Genomic DNA, 5825 nt, shown 5'->3' on the forward strand with positions numbered 1-5825 from the left:
GTTTCTTTCATGATTTATTCAAATAATATTTGTCAAGACCTACTAAATGCATGGCGTTTACATGAACAATCACAAAATTAATACAAATGTCCTCAACTTGCAGTCTGACTGTTGGTACCAGGTCATTCCCTCCCGAGAAAAAACGATCTCCTACCCCAATGGAACCGGTATTTACTGGTTCTAGGTTATTTTTTCATCCATTTACTCAACGAGTATTCACCGTGAACTTATTCCATGCTATGCACTGGCTAAAATGTAGTAACACGGCTACTGTGCATGCAGAATGCTTGCTATGTGCCTGGCAGTGTGCTGAGGGCTAGGTTTCAAAGGCCCTCCACACCTGTGCTGGCTCCAACTACGCAGCTCCAACCCACTGCTGCTCCTCGTTTGAATAATAAATTACATGGTCACGCCAGAGACACAGTTAATGTAAGTGGACGTGATGGAAGAAGGATGGAATAGGGTGGGCAGGAGCTTGCAGGCCACTGAAAGGCCTTTGGTTTTTACTGTGAGAGGTGAGAAATCACGGAGAGTTTTGAGCAGAGAAGTGACATGACTTGCATTTGAACAGGATATCTGTGGCTAATTTGTCCAGGGCAGGTTGAATGGGGGGTGAAGGTCAAAGCAGGGAGATAATTAGGAGGCAGCCACAATAAGCTAGGAGGCCAATGCAATGACCCAGGTGACAGTCAACAGTGGTTTGGACCAGGGTGGTAGCTACAGAGATGGCGAGAAGTGACTGAAGTGCGGATATTTGAAAAGCTAAAGCCAAGAGGATGTGCTGATGGACTTGATGTGGGGTATAAAGGGAACAGAGGGGCCAAAGATGGCTCCATTGTTTTTGGTAACAGGAAGGATGGGATTCGCATGAACTAAGTCTAGTCTTGAAGATGCTTTTGCGCAGCAAGCCCAGACACACTGTACTCTGACTGTATGGTTATTTGGCTGGTGTGGACAGATTACTTACGAAGATTACAGGGGGCCAAAGTGCTCCCCATGTCAACTCTAAGTACTGCCCCCAAACCAACTCTATGAGCTTCTCCCTTCCCCTGAGTATCAAATGAGATCTCTCCTTCTTTGATGCCCTAAAGATTTTTTTCTCAAGTTGAAAATAATTTCCCCTCCCCATTGTATCTAATACTTTATTGCTTTAATACATATTAGTGAATGCCTACTCTGTATTAGGCAGGCACTGCAAACTTAGCAGTGAACACTTAGTAGGAAGTAGGAAGATGACAATAAACAGGTAAATAATACGTTAGACAGTGATTGATAATAAAAGCTATGCTCATTTTAAAACAAAGCAAAATAAACTTGAAACTACAAAAGTGAGAATCGCCACCATCCAGACAGAACAGCTGTGAACATTATAATGTGATTCGTTGATGAGCATGTGAGCACTCACACACATTTTGCCACCAACCTGAGGTGTAATACAGCTTTAAAAAAAAACTGTTATAAAATACAGATAAAATTTACCATCCTAACCATTTCTAAGTGTGTAGTTCAGTACTGTTAAATACATCCACAATGTTGTACAACCAATCTCCAGAACTCTTTCCATCATGCAAAACTGAAACTCTATACCCATTAAACAATCCCCCTTTCCCCTCTCTCTAACCCCCTGCCCCTATTCTACTTTATGTATTTATGAATCTGACTACTAGGGACTTCATAAAACTGAAATCATGCATTATTTGTCTTTTTGTGACTGGCTTATTTCACTCAGCATAATGTCCTCAAGGTTATTCCATGCTATAGCATGTGTCAGAACTTCTCTTCTTTATAAGGCTGAAATATACCCCATTGTATGTAAATACCCAATTTTGTTTATCTACTCATCTGGGTACATTTGGGTTGCTTCTACCTTTTACTTATCATGAATCATGCTTCTGTGAATAAGGGTGTGGAAACATCTCTTTGAAATGATAATACAGTTTTTTCACTTAATATATGCTATATTTATTTTCACTTCACCAAACATAAGAAACAATTTTTAATCATCGGAGAGCATTTTAAAGTGGGATTTATTGAGGTGTAATTTACATCCAGAATAACTCACCCTTTTAAAGTATACAGTTCAACAAGTTTTGACAAATTAACACACAATCTATGTAACATTTCCATCATTCCAAAAAGTTCCCTCGGGCCCCTTTGTAGTCAATATTCTCCTCCAACATCCAGCCTCTGGCCACTATTGATGTGTTCCCTCCTTACAGTGTAGCCTCTTCCAGAATGTTATATAAATACAATCGTGTAATGTGTAAGCGTTTAAGTCTGGCATCTTTCACTCAGCACAGACCTTTCAAGATTCATCCATGTTGTTAAATGCATCGGTGTATTCCTTTTTATAGCTGTGTAGTATTCCGTTTGTACGGACCTTCCACCATGTGCTTCTTCATTCATCCGGTGATGAACATTTGGATTATTTGCAGTTTTGGGTGATTATGAGTAAAGCTGCGGGCAGCATTTATGTACAGGACTTTGGGTGGTCAAATGTTTTTACTTATCTGGTGAGGATTTAGGAGTAGGATTGCTTGTGTATCTTTAAGTTTATAAGAAACTGCCTATTTTTCAACGTGGCGGCACCATTTTGCATTGCCACCAGAAATTTTTTGAGAGTTCCAGTTGCTTCCTTGCATAATTTTTTTTCTTTGTGCCTTATTTTAATAATAAAACCCTTACTTTTGGATATACAGGACATGTCCAATTTTTCAGTTTTATAAACAACACTGTGATGGGCAGCCTTATAAATCTGCCTTCAAACATTAATTTGATTGCTGCCTTAGGAGGAAGTTTTAGAAGTTGAGTTATTGTTGGGTCAAACAACATTATTTTCCATTTTGATTCATATTGCCCTTCCAGAAAAGTTGTACCAAATGTACTACCAAAAAAAAAATTGAGTGTCAAATTTTCTACACTCTGCTGTCAGTTTTTATTAATCTTTAAAATGTTTAGCAATGTGATATAAATAGAAAAGACTCATTATTGCTTTAATTTCTAACTCTTTGGTTACTACTGAGAATGAACACCTTATGTAATTTGGACATTTGTATTTATTCTCTTGTGAATTCTCTGTTTGTTCTTTTGACTATTTTTCTATTAGGTTTTTAAATTTTTTTTTGCTGGGGGCTATTATTCAGGAATTGGTGTGTATGTTTCTGCATTTAGGTATTTACTCCTTCACATAGTCTGTAAATATTTATTCCAATTGAAAATCATTTATTTTCATCTATTTTTTTTAATGCAAAATTTTAAATGTTTAAGAGTTAGATATCTCAATCTTCTTCACTTTTGGTTTTGATTTCATACCAAAGGAAGTTTACTATCTTGAGGTTTTAAAATATTTTAAATGTCTACTTTTAAATGGTTAATTAAAATTAATATAACTAATATATAGTTTATTAGTATTTAATTTTTAATTCTTAATAGAATGCTGGCTCTGCCACTTACTAGCTGTTTGGTTTGGCCAAGTCATTAACCTTTCTGTGCCTTATTTTCCTCATTTGTAAAATGGCTTTGGTAGTAACACTAATGTCAGAGGATTGTTAGGAAGAGTAAATATGTACATAGCACTTACTGTGTTTCCCCGAAAATAAGACCTAACCGGAAAATAAGCCCTAGCATGATTTTTCAGGATGACATTCCCAGAACATTCGCCTTAATGCATCTTTTGGAACAAAAATTAATATAAGACCCGGTCTTATTTTCGGGAAAACATGGTAGAACAGTGCTCAGCACCTGGTAAGCACCAAATAAGTGTATTACTATTGTTAATTCATTTTCTAAATGGCTAACCAGTTTTTCTAGCACCATTTATTGAAAAATCCATCCTTTCCTCATTTTATTTGAAAGGTTTCTCTCATTATCTAAAATTTCTCTGTATACTTGGATCTGTTTTTGTATTCTCCTTTTCCACTGATTTGTCTTTTCTAATGGTAGTGCTAAATTTTTTAAATTATGTAATATACTTAATATCTGATAGGGAAAGGTCCACTCTCTATATCTTTTTCATAATTTTCCTTTCCCCCTCTACATTAATTCTTCTAGAATTGCCAAATTCCTACCTGCCCCCAGAAATCTAGTTGGGCAGTTTATTGAAATTAAATTAAAATGATAGATTAAATTGGACAAAATGACCACATTTTCAATATGAGTTCTCTCATCTAAAGTACACATTACACTGTTTATGCAAATCTTGATTTATGTTTCTCAGATTTTTATTTTCTTCACATAGATACAGCACATTTTAAAAATTCGTTCCTAGGGTGCTTTTGTTTTCTAGCGCTGGGTGTGGGATTTCTGCCCCCTCCCCTTTATTTTCTGATTAGTATGTAGGAAAGATCATGATTTTGCTGATTTGCTTTTGTTACTGCCCACTTCACTGATTCCTTTTATGTCTAACAGCATGCAGTTGATTCTTGTGAACTTTCCAGGTAATCATACTGTAAATATTTCTTCTTTCCAAAATTTATACCGTGTTTTTTTGTTTGTTTGTTTGTTTGTTTGTTTTAATGTTAAGGAAGGAGTAAAGAGGGCCGGCCAGGTGGCTCAGGTGGTTGGAGCGCCAGGCTACTAATGCTGAGGTCGCTGTTCGATTCCCACATGGGCCAGTGAGCTGCGCCCTCTACAGAGAAGATTGTGAACAATGGCTCTCCCTGGAGCTGGGCTGCCGTGAGCAGCCAGGGGTCGGCATGAGCTGCCATGGGCTGCCGCAGGCTGCTGAGTGCTGCCAGGAGCAGCTGGCAGTCGGCGAGAGCTGCCACGAGTGCTGTAATGACCGACCGATGACCGGCGACTGACTGCCTCGGCCAGGGGGGAGCGCAAGGCTCATAATACCAGCATGGGCCAGGGAGCTGTGTCCTACACACTAGACTGAGAAACAACGGCTTGAACCGGAGTGGGTGGGGGGGAGCGGAAGAAGGGGAAAAACAAGGAAAAAGAAATAAAATGGAGTCACTATCGTCAAGCTGCTAAATTCCTAAAATGAAGTAGGCAGAAGCATAAGGAAACAATTCTATTCTGGCTTTAACGAGCCTGGCAACTGAAACTTTTGAACTTTCCAGTCCTGCATCAATGCCTGGATATACAGCAAACCTCCAGATAACCCTCTGATTATCCCCTGAAGGACTCACATATCCAGAGCGCCTTATATCCATTATCCAAACGGCCACATGTGACCAGACCTCCTGCACCCATCTTTCAGACCACCTGGCATCCATTATCCAGACCGCCTGACATCTGACTGATAACTGTCCTCGACCAATCCTATGGCTAAGAATGCAGACCTGATTATTTTCAAGAATGCACGTTTTACTATAAGAACTCATAACTTTTCTTTCTTCTTTAGAACATTTCTGGGGTTTTGCCTAGTTGTTTCTGTTTGCAAACCCTAAGCCCCTTAAGTAAATATCATTTATTTCTAGCAAAGCCTCTTCACTCTTTTTGGGTTCTTTTCGATAGTGTTGTAATAATAACATAGTGACATCAAACATCCTTTTCTAATTTCACACTTTTGCTGAAACAGCTTTTGGTGTTTCCCTATTAACTATGATGCGGCCTCTGAGATCACTTTCCTCCTCTTCCTCAGGTCATGTTAAGTTTCTTTTATTTTTATATTAAGAGTTTTCTTTTAAAATTAGGACTGGATCATGAAATTCTATGAATGCTTTTTTCCCCAGAACCTACCGATGACCATTTTTCTTCCCTGATTTCAAACCTCATCTAGAGTAATGGGTTTATTAATGTCGAATCATTTTTGCATGCATAGGGAAAGCTCCACGACGTGGAGCTTTTTTTTTGAAGGAATATAGAATTAAATATTT

Source organism: Rhinolophus hipposideros, assembly GCF_964194185.1.
Source record: "Rhinolophus hipposideros genome assembly, chromosome: 23".
Taxonomy (NCBI): domain Eukaryota; kingdom Metazoa; phylum Chordata; class Mammalia; order Chiroptera; family Rhinolophidae; genus Rhinolophus; species Rhinolophus hipposideros.